Below are 17,958 nucleotides of genomic sequence, written 5' to 3' on the forward strand. Positions count from 1 at the left end.
ATTCGATGTTCATACCAAGGGGCTGGAGGCTACCCAGACGGTATATGAGGTGTTGCTCCTCCAACCTGGGTAAGGGTGTGATATGGGGGAGTTGAGGCAATTGGAGGAACTTTGACTCAGATTTGATAAACTGAAGTCCAAGCATTGAACGCTACAGTATATCAGGAAAGGGGTACATGATCTAGGTACTTTATTCCAGGAGTTGATCACATCCATAGGGAATGGATCAATAAAGAGGGACAGGAGTGTATGACAATATGGGACAGGTATCGGGTCCGAGAAGGAGCCTCAGCATGTGAACTTGTCTTCTTGTGTCTCCGGTCCTGATGCAGAGTTTCGACTCAGAACGTTGACAGTTCCATTCCTTGCTCAATCTGCTGAGTTCATCCAACAAATTGTTGCTTTTGAACTTGTCTAAGCAGGTAGAGGTTCTTGCAGTCTGCCGGACTGTGGTACACGGGGCTGGTCAAGTTGGTAGAGTGAAGTGGGATGTGATGATAAATGGGAAGAGTATTGTTTGAGGGATAAACCCTGTTTGCTCTCTATATTTGTGAACATGAGGCCTGGGGGCTGTTGCTTATCCACTGGCAGAGTTAAGGGCAGCTCAGTGAGACTGAAGAGGAATGCGGAATTGGTGGGAGGGACTGTGGAAGATCCAGTTGTCATTGGTCATCTGGAAACGAATATAACAAAGGAAAGGTTCTGTTGAAAGTTTGAGGCATTAGAGTATTAACTATAGGGGTTCGGACAAATTGGGGAACTGAGCATGTAGGATAAACATTGGTGTGGGAGAAATAGATATAATTTCAGGGACACTGCTAGCTGTACTGAGGGAAAGGTGATGTTCTGTGCAATGAAGCCCTCTAGGATGGGTTTTTATTTCAATCAGTCTGGGTGCAGAGTCCCAGCAAATTAAACAGACTTTTAACACTATAAATTGGCGAGTTGTTTTGTTATGTGAAACGGGGACACCTCTTTTTCCCTTATTAGGGAGAGAGAGTGCCTGTGGTATGTCGAATTAGTCTTTGGGATACTGCAAGTCTGTGTCTTTATTGATGCTTCGTCGCACGCTTAAGTGCTCGGTGGAGGTTGCAGATGCTTTATTGCTGGTGGGGAGGGGGGAGCTGGGGGGGTCTTTGGGATTGTAACATTTAACCGTCAGTCATTCTTTGGGGCACTCCTCTGTGGATGTTTGCGAAGAAAAAGAATTTCAGGATGTATATTGTATACATTTCTCTGACATTAAATGTACCTATTGAAACTCACTAACACTGTAGTTAAGGCTTTGAAATGAACAGATGAGTGAGGAGGAGGGAGGTTCCACGTTAAGGGAAACTTAGAAAGTTAAGAGAAAGGACAAAATGATAATGGATGTAGGAGAATGGGCAATGATAACAGAAAATGCCACGAAGGGTCAAGAGCAGACAAACCTGAGAACATATGGGTGGCACTGGACCTCAATGGTAATGTAGACCATAGTTTAAATTAGGAAATTAGATGTGTATGTACAAGGTAATCATGGCAGACTTTACATATAGATTGAACAAAACAATATATTATCTACTCCCTTTAGAATCTTAGAACAGCAGCCAAATCACCTCTAGCCATTTTTTCCTGGACAGAATATTCCAACTCTGCTTAATAGTTTATCATCAAGTAATCCTGCCCTCATCATCTCATTCTATTTGGACTTGTGTAAAGCTTTGGTTAAAACATTTTTGTACTTCAGTAATAAGAAACATACACCATATTCCCAAGGGCAATGCAGAGCAATCATTCACAAAGTGATAGGATTATTGTGATATCAGACTTTCAATACATCTCAACATCTGTTCTGATTTATTCATTCCTAATAGACGTCGTTGCAATAGTTTAAATGTATTTTTAATTTGTACTTTGCATTTCTCTCCGTTAAACCTTATCTGGTGTCAACATGTTCAAACAACCTTACAGCTTACATTTCTGTTTATTTACTATCACTTTCATTATGAAGCACAAATTTAGACACTGCCTGTGAGTCTTAGTTCCAGATCATTTATGAAGTCATTAAAAATTCCCCCGAAGTAGATCACTCTGTGATGCAGATTGCGAATGTGGTGCCACATGCTGATTTGGTCATTGTACAACTGGCGCATCAGAATTATATTTATTATCACTGACTTAACCAACATGGAAGTTATTGCTTCTGCAGCAGCAATATTGTGTAAAGATATAAATCATTATATAAATCACAAGAATAAGCAAATAGTGCAGAAGGAAGAAATAATGAGTTAAATGTTATTAGTGGGTCAAATACCATTCAGATATCTGATGGCTGAGGGGAAGATGTTGTTTCTGAATCATTGGGTGTGAGTCATCAAGCTCCTGTAACTGGTCCCCAGTGGTAATAACAAGAAGGGGGAGAGCCCCAGATGGTGGGGGCCCTTAGTAATGGATACCACCCTCCTGAGGAGCCGCCTTTTGAAGATGTCCTTGGTGGTGTGGAAGGCTGTGCCCATGATGGAGGTGGCTGAGGCTACAACCTTCTGTAGCCTCTTGTGATTCTGTGCATTGGAGCCTCCATACTAGGCTGTGGTGCAACCAAGCAGAAGGCTCCATCGTATCTGTCTTTAGTGACCAGTTAATCTAAAACATCTGTAAAGTATTGCCAATCATTCCTGCTTTCTTAATTTTCAAAACTGATTGTACCAGAATTATTATCAAAATACTTTATTAAAATCTAAGCAAATCACTTCCCCAGACTTAACCTTATTGAGCTGTCACTCCCTCAAAGTAAAATACACTTGAATGAGATAAAATACACCTGAACAAGACTTCTTTTAATCACGTTCTTATCATTTTATTTCTTTCTATGATCTTTAATGAAGTTTCCATAACTTAACCTTGAATGATCAAACTCTTGGGTAACAGTCAAGTATCTTCTTCCAATCCCAGATAAATCATTCGTTAGTGATATCTGAAGAATATGAAGAACATGTCCTGTAGTTTCTTTCATCAGTCCTCCACAGAATGAATGAAGTGATGCAGGGCATCAAGTGGCTCCCTTGATGGACTGTTTTCAGTGGGAGCTGTAAGTTTCTAGATATAAACTCTCTTCATTCATTTTGATTTAATAAACAGATTTGCTTCTGACAGTGCAGCCTGGAATGTAGTTTTAGAATGCTTCCATCTAGGTATCCTCTTCCTCAGATGAATGGATAAGGTCAATTTATACAAGGCAAGTTTCCAAAGCCAAATTGCATCAAGAATTACTTTACACTTGTGGAATTTGTACACTGTTGATAATGATTCTATCTTTGGATTTGAAACAAGTTTGAAACTATTTTAGCTACAATGAACTGTTCTATATATAGCACTAAAACACATTCATGACATACAGGAACCAGCATGGATAGAGCATTGGCTAATTGGCACAAGGCAAAGAGTGAGAATGGAGGGAGCCTTTTCTGGGTGGCTAGTGGTACTCTACAGGGGTCTGTGTTGGGAACCACTTCTTTTTATGCTTTATGTCAATGACATTGTTGAAGGAATTGATGGTTTTGTTGCCAAGTTTGCAGATGATACAAAGATAAGTGGAGGGGTTGTGTGGTGAACTACGTATACCTGTCTGGACACGCTCCCCCTGCTGACTGCTCCTGTGGCTCCTCCCACAGACCCCTGTATAAAGGCGATTGGAAGCACTGTTCCTCCCTCAGTCTCCAGGATGTTGTGCGATGGTCTCTTGCTGCTGATAGTGCTTTCTTCCAGCTAATAAAAGCCTATCTCTCGCCTCACGTCTCTGAGAGTTATTGATGGTGCATCAGGTTGGTAGTTCTGAGGAAACATAAAGGCTACAGAAAGACTTAGACAGAGTATGGGAATGGGCAAAGAAGTGGCAGATGGAATACAGTGTCAGCAAGTGTATGGTCATGCACTTTGGTGGAAGAAATAACATTGACTATTTTCTGACTGGAGAGAAAATTTAAAAATCTGTGCTACAAAGTGACTTGGAGTCACTAAATAGGTCATTAAGAAGGTAAAGATGAAATATGAAAGTAAGCTAGCCAATAATATTAAAGAGGACACCAAAAGTTTCTTCAGATACATAAAGTGTAAAAGAGAGGCAAGAGTGGATATCGGACCATTGGAAAATGATGTTGCAGAGGTAGTAATAGGGACAACGAAATGGTGGACGAACTGAATCAGTTTTCACTGTGGAAAACAACAGCAGTATGGTGGAAGTTCCAGGTGTCGGGGGTCATAGCTAGAGAGATGGATCTTGGGAAATTGAAAGGTCCAAAGAAACCTGGATCAGATGGTGTACACCCAAAGTTCTGAAAGAAGTGGCTGAAGAGATTGTGGAGGCATTCTTTTTTTTAAATAATTTTTTTGTTGAATTTTCAAATAGATTACAGAAGGAAAAAAAATTATTAAAAAAATTATCAACCCTTCCCCCCTCCCCTTAACCCCTCCCCCCTAACATATCCCTGTAGAAAGAGAAAAAAATTACTTATAATTTAAGAGATAAATATGAAATATTTCTGAAAATGTGGCGCCCTTATTTACAAAAGATAGGATTAAATATATAGGTGCCCCGAAGATAAAATTATTGGTCATCTGTGGAGGCATTCTTAATGATCTTTCAAGAATCACTAGATTCTGAATGGTTCTAGAAGACTGGAAAATTGCAAATATCACTCCAAGAAGGAAGAGAGGCAGAAGAAAGGAAACTATAGACCAGTTAGTCTTACCTCAGTGGTTGGGAAGATGTTGGAGTTGATTATTCAGGATGAGGTCTCAGGGTATTTGGAGGCACATGGTAAAACAGACCATAGTCAGCATGGCCTCCTCGATACGGGGAGAAGGTAAGAGATTGGAGCTGAGAGGAAAATTGGATCAGCCATGATGGAATGGCGGAGCAGACTCAATGGGTCAATGTCTTAATTCTGCTCCTATATCTTATGGTCATCCTCATGCAGAATTCTCCAAAGATTTACTTGTAGGTTGAGTCTGTGGTAAGGAAGGCAAATGCAATGTTAGCATTCATTTTGTAAGGACTCAAAAATAAATGCAAGGATATAATGATGAGGCTGTATAAGGTACTGTTAATGGCCTCACTTGGAATATTGTGTGCAGTTTTGGGCTCCTTATCTAAGCAAAGGATATGCTGACATTGGACAGGGTTCAAAGGAGCTTCATGAAAATGATTCCAGGATTGAAAGGCTTATCATAGGAGGAGTGTTTGATGGCTCTGGGATTCAGAAGAACAAGGGTGAATCTCACTGAAGCCTATCGAATGTTGAAAGGCCTCGACAGAGTGGATGTGGAGAGGATGTTTCTTAAGATGGGGGAGTCTAATACCAGAGGACACAGCCTCAGAATAGAGGGACATCCATTCAGAACGGAGGTGAGAGGAATTTCATATGCCAGTGAGAGGTAAATCTATGGAATTCTTTGCCACAGATTGCTGTGGAGGCTATCATTGGGTGTATTTAAGGCAGAAGTTGATAGATGCTTGATTAATCAGGAAGTGAAGAGACATGGGGAACAGGCTGGAGATTGGGTCTGGGAGGAAAATGGATCAACCATGATGAAATGGTGTAGCAGACTCCACTGGCCTAATTCTGCTCCAAAATCTTATGGTCTTACAACAAGTTGAAGAGAAAGGACAGAATTATAATGCAGTTAACACTAATGATAACCAAAGATGTCAGGAGAGCATCGAACTGACAGACCCGACTACACTGGTGACAATGGACCTCAGTGGTAAAATAGACAACTGTATAAATTTAAGAAATGAGATTGTAATTAACATGGAGGAATTTACATATCACCTGGGGCCACCAGACTTGCAATAATAGTGTAGAAGACAAATCCATGGAGTGTGAAAGAGTTCATTTTCTAGTTTGGGATGCTGTGGAACCAACATGGATATAGGCTTACTTTTTAAAGTTTTAGTAATGTACTATGAGAACAGATTACTTGATGATTTGGACATTAGGAACAGTGATCATGATCTGAAAGAATTTCATAAAAGAACTGAAAGTGAAATTGACTTCAATCTGAAACCAACATCTTAAACCTGAATAAAATAAATTGCCCAGGCATGATCATGAATTGGCTATGGGAGGGGAAATCCATTAAAAAGAATGACAGCACAAACATGGCTAACTTTTAAAATAAATACATAATACAAGCAATAAATATTCTATTAAGGCAACAAGAGTCCAGCAGGAAAATGGACAAGCCAAAAGTACCTGGAGAATTTAAGGATTTAATCAAAGTGAAAGCAGTAAGCCTCAGGACTTGGAAAATTTCTGACTTCTCAAAGGAGGATAAGGAAAAGCAGATGGTATGAGTTTTTATAGATGTGTAAAAAGCAATAGATTAGCAAAGCTAAAAGCATATATTTTACAGACTGAGGAGAATAAAGAACTGAGAGATAAACTAAAGGCATATTTTCACTTTATTTCACAGAGGAAACATGGAAATCCTACCATAGGTCTTGAATAAATCAGGATCTGAAATAACTTTGCAGTTATGCAAATTTGAACTTGGGAAAACTGAGTGGGATCATCCTGGGATTTTGAAAGAGGCTAATATGTACTGAAGTCTTAGGCACATGTTAAAATTTCTGTAAAGCCAAGATGCTTTCAAAAACAATGAAATTAAAAGTTTCTAAATATCAAAAAAATTACCATAAGCAGTAAACAGTAAAAAACTAAGTCAAAACAATATCTGGTGTGACCACCCTCCGCCTTTAAAACTGCATCAATTCACTGTCATGCACATTTGTAAGAAAATCGGCTGGTGAGCTGTTTCAAGCACCTTGGAGAACTTGGCACGGTCCTTCTGCAGTCCCTGGCTGTCTCACTTGCCTCTGCCACTCCAGGTAATCCCAGACAGCCTCAATGATGCTGAGACCAGGGTTCTATGAGGCCATAGCATCTGTTGCAAAACTCCTTGTTCTTCTTTTCACTGAGATAGTTCTTTAGGACTTCACCCATGTGTTTCAGGTCATTGTTCTGCTGCAGAATTGAGTTGGGAATCAGACACTTCCCTGATGGCATTGTGTGATGGATGAGAACCTGTTCGTGTTTTGAGGATTCCATTAATTCACACCAGATCACCAGCCTCATTTGCAGAAATACAGCTCCAAACCTGCGTGCTTCACTGTTGGCTGCAGGCACTCATCAATGTAGCACTCTCCAGATCTTCTATGAACAAACTGCCTCCTGTATGAGCCAAAAATATCACGTTGCTGCAATTGTTCAGCATTCCAGTTCTTTGTGTGTAGGCGAGTCTCTTGGCTTTGTTTCCACTTCGGAGGAATGGAAATCTTCCATGAAGACCTCTTCTAACAAGACTTCTCCAGATTGTAGCGGGGTATATTTGGGTTCTGGTGGTTTCTGGGAGTTCAGAGCTGACAACAGTGCTGGACTTCTTCCAATTTAGAAGGGACGCCAGTTTGACATATCTCTTGTCTGCTACACTCAGTTTCCATGGCCAGCCATTACGTTTCCAGTCCTCAACCTTGCTCGTTTCTTTGTGCTTCTTCAGAAGAGCTTGAACAGCACATATTGAAACTCCTGTCTTCTGCAAAATTTCTGCTTGGGAGAGACCTTGCTGATGCAGGATAACCACCTTGTGTCTTGTTGCTATGCTCACTCTTTCCCTGGTGTAAGATTTGATGATATGAACTGTTATATCTGCCACACCCTCACCTTTTAGTTGGGTTGTCCTTCACCCATTTCTGTTTCAGTTAATCAGTTTGGTTCATTCAACTCATTAGCACCTGTTGGTTATCTTTGTTTAATAATGCATTAGGCAATATACCTACAAAATAATCGTTTTTTATTTGAAAAGTGGTCTATCACTTAATGTGTTACTTCCTTTAATGAAATACAAACATTTCTCTGTAACATTTTAACTTTTTGGAAAATGAATGCTTTTTTCTACTGACACATTAATGCAGAAGACAAAAAATAAACATCAAAAACAAACTTTAAAAAAAAATCGAGGGTGCCTAAGACGTTTGTACACTTCCATTGTGGCTGCATTGGTTGTTACCTTCCAAAATTCCACCAAATCCAGAGAGGTGACCAAAGGTTAGATGCTAGCAAATGTAGCAGCAGAGAGTGAACAGAGAACTATAGATCAGATAGACGGGCATCAGTGGTAGTGGAATCAACTTTTTAAGTACAGTACTGGTAACAGGATAGTTGGAAAATAATAATTTGATTGGACATTACTGAACATGAAGTTATGAAAGGATGATCATGTCTATTTTCTGGAACCTTTTGAGCTTGTAACTACCAGAAAATATAAAGAGGAAGCTTTGATAAGGTGCCACACAAGAAATTACATAATACAATTAGCATACAAATTATTGGGTTTATTTACTGGTGTAGATTGAGGACTGGTTAATTGACAGAAAACAGTTGGAATAAATGGGTCATTTTTGGATTGGATGGCTGTGATGAGTGGAATGTGGCCAGGATCAGTGAAGATCCCCACCCACATGTTCACAAATTTATCAGTGATTTGGATGCTTCATGTCCACGTGTGCTAATGATACGAAGCTAGGTGGCAGTGTGGACTGTAAGGAGTGCGCTAAGAAGCTTCACGGGTATGAACAGGATAGTGACACAGGCCAGTTAGAATATAATATCAAAAAATATAAGGTCATCCATTTTGGTAGAAAAAATAATAAGACATAAGAGGTTGAATATTGCTTTAAGGGACTCAGTTTCTCTGTACACCCTGTGCTAAAAGTATCGATAAGCAAATAAACAGAGAGTATGTTGGTTTTATTGTAAAACTATTTCAGTAGAAGTCTCATGCTCTGAGCACATGGATTTATTGTGTGGCTGCATTGAGAATATTTTGTATGGATTTCACCACCATGCCTGAGGAAGGACAGACTTCAAGTAGAGCAAGTGCCAAAGAGGCTCATTGGAATGATTCCAGGGACGGCAGGTTTGTTGTATGACGAGCGTTCACACAGACCTGAAACACTGCTGAGTTTTGAAAAATGGAAGATGATCTCACTGAAGCGCGTATTCTCTTAGGTACCTCTTGTGCCTAATAGAGTGGCCACTGAGTGTACGTTCGTGGTCTTCTGCTGCTGGAGCCTATCCAGTCGAGGTTCAATGTGTTGTGCACTCAGAGTTGTGGATCTGAGTTCCTGTCGCCTTCCTGTCAGCTTGAGCCAATCTGGCCGTTCTCCTCTGACCTCTCTCATTAACAAGGTGTTTTTGCCCACGGAGCTGCCACTCACTGGATTTTTTTTTGTTTTTCACATTGTTCTCCATAAAGTCTAGAGGAGCTTGTGTGTTAAAATCCCAGGAGATCAGCAGTTTCTGATACTCAAACCACCCCATCTGGCACCAACAATCATTCCACTGTCAAAGTCACTTAGATCACATTTCTTCTTCATTCTGATTTTTGATCTGAACAACAACTGAACCATTGGACTATGTTTGCCTGATTTTATGTATTGAGTTGCTGCCGCATGATTGGCTGATTAGATATTTGCATTAACACACACACACACACACACACACACACACACACACACACACACACACACACACACACACACACACACACACACACACACACACACACACACACACACACACACACACACAATGCTTGAGGAACTCGGCAGGTCAGGCAGCATCTACGGAAAACAGTAAATAGTCGGCATTTTGGGCCAAGACCCTTCTTCAGGACTGAGTGCATTAATGAGGTGGTGTACCTAATAAAGTGGCCACTGAGTGTATGTTACTTGTCCAACAATTAGACAGGCTGGAAGACTAGATGCACGGAGGTTGGCTTTCTTGGATGTACATCCAAGTCACTGGAGATGTTCATTGGCTGGTCTACAATGAGGGGCACAGTCTTAAAATACAGGGTAAGGCTACGGAAGGGCTTAAACAGATTAGAAGAATGAGCAAAGAAGTGGCAGATGGAAGACAGTGTTGGGAAGGGTCTGGTCATGCACTTTGGTAGAAGAAGTAAAAATGTAGACTATTTTCTAAATGGGGAGGAAATTCAAAAATCTGAGGTGCAAAGGGTCTTGGGAGTCCTTGTGCAGGATTCCCTAAAGGTTAATTTGCAGGTTGAGCCAGTGGTGAGGAAGACAAATGCGATATCAGTATTCATTTCAAGAGGACTAGAATATAAAAATACTGAGGCTTTATAAAGCACTGGTGAGGATTCATGGAGTATTCTGAGCAGATTGGGCCCTTACCTAAGAAAGGATATACTGACATTGGAGAGCGTGCAAAGGAGTTTCACGAAAATAATTCTAGAATTGAAAGACTTATTACAGGAGGAGCATTTGATGGCTCTAGGATTGTGCGAGGAACGAGGAGGAATCTTGTTGAAACTTATCAAATGTTAAAAGGCCTCAAAAGAGTAAATTCGGAGAGGATGCTCTCTATGGTGGGGAGTCTCAGACCAGTAGACACAGCCCCAGAATCGAGGAGGGTCCTTTTGGAATGGAAGTGAGAAGTAATTTCTTTAGCCAGTGAGTGGTGAACCTGTGGATTCACTGCCACAGGCAGCTGTTAAGGCAGAGGTTGATAGATTCTTAATTAGTCGGGGCATGAAGCAATATCGGGAGAATGCAGGAGATTGGAGCTGAGAGGGAAATGGATCAGCCATGATGAAATGGCAGAACAGACTCAATGGGCCAAATGGCCTAATTCTACTCCTATATCTCATGGCCTTATGATGAGGAGAATTTTTTTCACTCAAGTGAAGAACCTGGTGGAATTCACTACCACACGGGGATGTGAAGGATTACTTGTTGAGTATGTTTTAGAAGGAGATAGTTAAATATCTAGAATCAAAAGATAACTACAAGTGTGAGAAGTGAGCAGAAATATTGTATTGAAACAGATGATCAGCATGATCTTTTTCAATTGTAGAGCAAGTGAGAAAAGACAACCTGGTCTACTCCATTTTAATATGTTTCTCTTTTCCCATGGACAATCTGACCACTTCAGATTGACACTGCGTAGTATTACTGTTGTGTTACTACCCACCATAAGCACTGTGATCAACATTTACCAGGCACCTCCTGCTACAAGAGCAGGCTAGAGCTGTGAGTCACTCCCTATTGATTTCCCCAACCTTTACAGCAAGGAATATAATGGGATTGGGCTGCTCTCACAAACCTCATCCCAAGCAAAAGATGACTGCAAGAAACTACAGAGGATTGTGGACACAATGGAACCATCATGGAACCAGCCTCCACTCCATGCACTCTCTCTACTCTTCTCACATCCTCAATAAAGCAGCCAGAATAATCAAAGATCCCACCTATCCTAGATACTCTACCTTCTCCCATCTCACATTGGCTAGAGGATACAGGAGACTGAAAGCACATCCCATTTAGACTGAAGACCACCATTACAAGACTATTGAATGGTTCCCTGGTACAACAAGATGAACTCTTGACCTCACTATCTGCTTCATTTTGACCTTTCACCTTACTATACACCTGCACTACACTTTCTTTGTAAATGGAACACTTCATTCTGCTATTGTTTTACCTCATACTACCTTAATGCACTCTTGTGATGAATTGATCTGTATGAAAGACAAGTGTTTCACTGTACTCGAGGGCATAACAATAATAAACCAAGTTACTGATTCACTTTACAGTTAATGTGACTGTCACTTCATCCACCACCCCGAACATTCCTTCCCTTCACCACCAGAAATCCACGGCTACAGGGCATATCATCATGAAAGATGTACTTCCATTCTCATCTAGGCTTCAACAGCACGCATTGAACCTGCAACCAAAGAAGTACAAGGAGATAATGAGATGTTTTTGAATAGCATTGCTTGCAAGTTCCTTTCTACTGTAGGCCAGAGACGGAAGTGACTGAATTGTCAAAATATCTTTACACAAAAGGTCCGGCGAATCTATACTGACTTTTTATAGAGCAAACTTGTCAGTTCAATTTACCTCTTCTTTTCCTGAACTGCAATTATTCTTCCTCAAGTCTCTACTCAATTCTCTTTTGAAGACACAAATTAATAATATTTCAGCGAATTCCAAACCATAACTCTTCCTTCAATAATGAAAGTTCTTCACACCCTTGTATCTTTTTCACAAAAATGTTAGATCTGCTTCCTCTTGTCTATGAACCATCTGTCAATGGGAACATCTCTGCTTACTCAAACTAAATGAATCTTTTTCACCTCAGTCAAATCTCTCACAGCCGACCTACTTTGGAATGAGAAAATGCTCCAGTTGTGGTGTATTGTACAGTATAAACATAACTTTGTCTCTTTAGAACAAAGAATGAGGAGGAACTTCCTCAGCCAGAGTGTGGTGATTCTGTGCAATTCACTGCTACGGACGGCTGTGCAGGCCAAGTCATTGAGTATACTTAAAGTGGAGGTTGATGGGTTCTAGATTAGTAAGGGTGTCGAGAGTTATGGCGAATGGGGTTGAGCAAATAATAATTCAGCTATGATGGAATGGTGGGGCAGTCTCGAAGAGCAGAATGACCTAATTCTACTCCTATGTTTTATTGTTTTATCTTCTTAACTTCTCACCTACCTGACCTCATAGTTGCTCTTATTTCACAACACACTCAGAGGCTCTCCTTGGACAGACAGCCTTGGCTTCTCCCCAGTAACCTTTCCAACACCACCTCTGATATCGCTTTTCTGAATGGTTTCCAGTATGCACAACTCCTTCATCGTGGTTCTTAACCAGCCTTGCTGCACCTTGGCAACAGTGCACAAAGCCGATATTAAACCCGAGGTAGGTGTATATCTGGGATCCTCATTGTCCTTAAGTCACCTTTACATGGCAACACGATTCTCTGTTGAGGCACCCAACTCAAACTGAGGCTGCTTAGCCTCTCCATGAGAAGCAGAAGTATTGTCAAAGCCATCCCTTTTTTCAACATCTGCCCAGTCTCTTCCACCAGAGTAGTTTCATCCAGGCTGCCTTGAATGTACATATTCCATGAGCTTTCATTACTCCAGTGTATTCTGGGAGAGGTAAAACACTGTCCTATTGCACCAGGGACTCAGCTACCTCATGTGACCCAAATGAATCCGGGTCCACTTGCGAAACAGTCAAACATGAGCAAGTGGGTAAACACGTACAATCAAGACCTTCATTCAGTCAATGATTCATTGAGTTATCACAGTTTTATTAAAAATCTACCATATGACTAAGATCTCTTAAATATTTTAAGCAAAGGAAGATTTGGCGGGCAGAGGCTTTCTCCCATAGGGCTCCTTTCCGGAGCACAAGCTGCAACATATCCTCCTGGGTAGATTAACAAAGGCTCATCATGAGCAGTTCCCTGCTGGTCTCAGGGTGACCTAGGCCCTCTTTTACAGCCGATGGTGGACTTCAGAAAGGGGAAGCTGGGAGAACACACCTCAGGCCCCAGTGAGGTGTCAGTGCAGCAAAGGGGGAGCAGCTTCAAGTCCCTGAGCGTCAACGTCTCAGAGGATCTACCTTCGCCCCAGAACATTGCAACCGTGAAGAAGGCACGCCAGCTGCTCTAATTCATTAGGAGTTTGAGGAGATTTGGTACGTCGCCAGAGATTCCTGCACATTTCTATAGCTGTACCATGGAGGGCATTCTGACTGGTTGTATCACCGTCTGGGATGGAGCCTCCAATACACTGGATTGCAAGAGGCTGCAGAGGGTTGTAGGCCCAACCAGTTCCATCATGGGCCAACCTGCCCTGCCATCAAGGACATCTTCAAGAGGTACATCTATTGTTAAAGACCCTCCCCATCTGGAACATGCCCTCTTTGAATTGCCACCAGCAGGGAGGAGGTACAGAAGCCTCAACACTCTCACTCAATGTTTTATTAACAGCTTCTTCTTGTCCATCATCGAATTTCTGAACAGTCCTAACGGTGGCTCCTTTGCTTGCATCTTTGGAAACAGCTCTATTTCTACCTTTAATATCTTTATTTTTCCTTTTTAGGGTTCTTTTGAAGACGCTGACCTGGAGTTACACACAGGCTTCGGTTCTTTGGGGGAATGGGACCCATTCTCGGGGTTTCGGGACCGGCCGCTGTTCGGCACGCCAAGGGTTAGGCCTGAGAGGCGGCCTAGCGTTTGGAAGCCTAAGATCTCGGGGCTCTGGTGACGGGCAGATCGAGGGTCAGAGTCATGGCAGGAGACTCGTGTGTCGTCAGGGAGGCCTGAAAATCTTTCCCTGTGGGCCCGAAGACCTGAGGTCTTTGCGATCTTTTTCCACTGAGGATAGGGGAGAAAAAAAAGAGGACATGGGTTAAGGGTGAAGGGGGAAAAGCTTAAAGGAAGCATGGGGGGAGGGGCTTCTTCACACAGAGAGTGGTGGGAGTGTGGAATGAGCTGCCAGATGAAGTGGTAAATGCGGGCTCACTTTCAACATTTAAGAAAAACTTGGACAGATACATGGATGAGAGGGGTATGGAGGGATATGGTCCAGGTGCAAGTCAGTGGGACTAGGCAGAAAAAAGGTTCAGCACAGCCAAGAAGGGCCAAAAGGCCTGTTTCCGTGCTGTAATGTTCTATGGCTCTTTTGGCACAGAGCACGTAAGAAGTGACAAAATGGACTTCTTAACATCATAAACCAGCAGGTTGTTGTTATGTCTCGCACTCGCTATGAAAATGGGGGACACATTCCTCTCCCTTGCCAGAGAGAGAGAGAACCTGTGGGTTGCTGAATGCTGGGTAACTGCAAGGTCTGTGTCTTTGCTATCACTTAGCTTGGCAGCTTTTTGTTTTGCTGGTGAGATCGTTGCTCTCCGCTGCTTACGTGCAGGAGGGGGGAGCGGGGGGGGGTGGGGGACTTTGGGGTTCTCCCGTTTAACTGTCGTTCATTCTTTGGGGCACTTCTCTGTTTTTGTGGATGTTTTGCAAAGAAAAAGCATTTCAGGACGTATACACTTCTCTGACATTAAATTGAACCTTTGAACCCACAAACACTATTTCATTCCTGAAGAAGGGCCTCGGCCCAAAACCTTCACTCTTTCCTCTTTTCCAGGATGCTGTCTGACCTGCAGAGTTCTTCCAGCATTTCCTGCGAGTTGCTTTAGATTTCCAGTATCTGCAGATTTTCTCATGAATGTAAAACACTATCTCATTATTCACCTTTTACACTATTCATTTTTGCAATTCTTATGTCTTGCACTGTACTGCTGCTGCTAAACAACAAATTTTACAACATGCGTAGGTGATAATAAACCTGATTCTTGCTCTGATCCTAATTTCTTCACCACATTCTAGGTGATGAGGTGAACGGGCTAACCACCAGACACTGTGTCAAATGATCTTGGATGTTTGATTAGTGAGAAGTTTGTTTAGGTGTGTTGGTCGATTGGACTCGGATAATTGAGACTCAAATGACAGTTGCACATTACTCTCTCCTCTGTACCAGTGATTTTCCAATAATCACGTGCAAAGAAACTTCACATTAACAAAACCGCCCAGCATTTTCAACACATTTCCACGGCACTGTGACCTGAATCATTAAAATTGATTTAAAAAGTCAAGATTGCTTTGCTCAGTGTGCAGCTAACAAGGTGCAAATGGTCTTGGACCAAAGATCGGTTGATAAGATGTCCTGGTAACAGGTTTAAAGCAATTTGGATTGGCTGTAATAAACTGGTGATTCATCTGCTGAAACCAAGTTGAGAGCGGCTGTGGCTTTAGCAGGAAGTGCAATCACACAGTTGGAGCAACCCAGGCAGTAAAGGAACAAGATTATTTTAAAGAGAAAGCACAAGCAAAAACGTACAGCACAGATAGAGTTGAAGTTTGAGGAATTTGAAGTTAATTGAAGCTAAGGAAAAGAAAAGTTGATGGGAAAGAGGGCAAATCTGGAAGTGGAATTATGATAAGAAAGAATTACTTCTCACTTATCTCAGAAGCAGAAACCATGAGTGGTTATTGATCTACAATGTTATCTCTGCTGACAGTGCCTGCTCGGTGCTTCTGGCATTTTCTGTTTTGATTCACACTTCCCCTGAGGTGTTCTCCAAAGATGCTGCTTCATCACTTATTGGCCCAAATGATTCTCTTCCTCAGAAAATGCTGGAAAGAATCAGCAGGTCAGGCAGCATCCTTGGGAAGAGAAACCAAGTTATTGCTTCAGGTCTTAGGTCTTTCATTTTATTTTCTGAAGAATCTTTGACCTGAAATGTTTCTCTTTCCACAGGTGCCATGTGAACTGCTGGATGTTTCCAGCACTTTCTCTTTTAAGTTCAGATTTTCAGCACATGTCGTTTCTACTTTTAATTTTCTTCCAGCTGTTCTTCATCTATCCTTACACTAACTGGAGCCTTCCTCAACCCACAGTACTGCAGGTTCCTGAAACACCCGGATGGAAATCCCACTGATCCTCGCCATCCACCGGTTTGTTATCGAAAGAGAAAAGATCTCTGCCAGCCAAGGTCGAGAAAGACAAGTGCAACAAGGTGATGGTCACAAAGGCTGGATATGACCAGAGCCACACAGCTAGGCAAACGAAATAAGGTTCTATCTCACCTGAGCTCTCTTAACTGCATCAGACTGGTTCAAAGTGTGTTGTTCGTGCTGATAAATAGTTCCATTTGAATTAGACTGAATTGACAAGCAATTCCTTACAGTGGAATCACATTCTTCCTTCTGGTGTGGTGCCAGAATTGTACACCGTGTTCCATTGGTAATCCATAATCTTCTTGCTCTCATAAAGTTATACCCCAGCACCATGATGCTAATAATTGTATATGCCTTCTTAACCAGCGTATCGATCTGTGCTGCTGCCTTCAATACGTACTCAGTTTGACTCACTGCGGACACACTTTCATGAATTTCAGTTCTGAAAGTGATTTATTTTAGTGTTTGCATGTTTTTTTTTCCCTGCACGTTGGGTGTTTGGTGGTCTTTTTTTAATGGTTTCTATAGTATGCTTTGTGGCTGCGTTGTATATAGTATACATATCTGATAATAAATATGCTTCGAACTTTGAACCCTAAAGTCCCTCTGTTCCTCAGTGTTTTGTGGAGCCCTTCCATTCATTCAAAGACGCCTTGCAAGTCTTCCTAAAGTCATTTTACAGGATTGAATTCCATCTTCCATTTCTCTTTCCATGTTAACGATACATCAATATCGGTCTTTACCCAAAGGCTACACTCCATATTACTAGGAACACTTCAACTTCTGCATCATCTGTGAACCTTCCAATTATACTTCCTACTTCCACATCCAGATCCTTAACATATATACAAGAAAATCGCAGATGCTGGAAATTCAAAGCAACGCACACAAAATGCTGAAGGAACTCAGCAGGCCAGGCAGCATCTATGGAAAATAGGCTTGGACCCTTCACCAGGGCTGGTAAAAAAGATGAGAAGTTAGATCAAGGAGGTGGAAGGAGGGGAGGAAGAAGTACAGAGTGGTAGGTGATAGGTGAGACCAGGAGGGGGGAGGGGTTAAGTAAAGAGCTGGGAAACTGACTGGTGAAAGAGTTAAAGGGCAGTAGAAGGGGGAATCTGATAGGAGAGAACAGAAGGCCATGGAAGAAAGGGAAAGGGGAGGAGCACCAGAGGGGGGTGATGGGCAGGTAAGAAGATAATGTGAGAGAGGGGAATGGGAAAGGAGAATGGTGAGGGGGGGTGGTGCAATCACAGGATGTTTGAGAAATCAATGTTCATGCCATCAGGTTGGAGGCTGTCCAGATGGAACATATGGTGTTGATCCTCCAACCTGAGTGTGGCCTCATTGTAGCATTAGAGGAGGCTATGGACATGTTGGAATGGGAATGGGTACTAGAACTGAAGTAGGTAGCCATCAGGAGATATTGCATCCGGTGCTCCAGGTGTGGCTCCTGTATATCGGTGAGACCTGACTTAGATACGGAGACCGTTGCGCCAAGCACCTACGCTCCGTCCACCTGGAAAAGTGGGATCTCCCAGTGGCCACCCATTTCAATTCTACTTCCTGTTCC

This window comes from Hemitrygon akajei, chromosome 15 (assembly GCF_048418815.1).
Source record: "Hemitrygon akajei chromosome 15, sHemAka1.3, whole genome shotgun sequence".
Lineage (NCBI taxonomy): Eukaryota > Metazoa > Chordata > Chondrichthyes > Myliobatiformes > Dasyatidae > Hemitrygon > Hemitrygon akajei.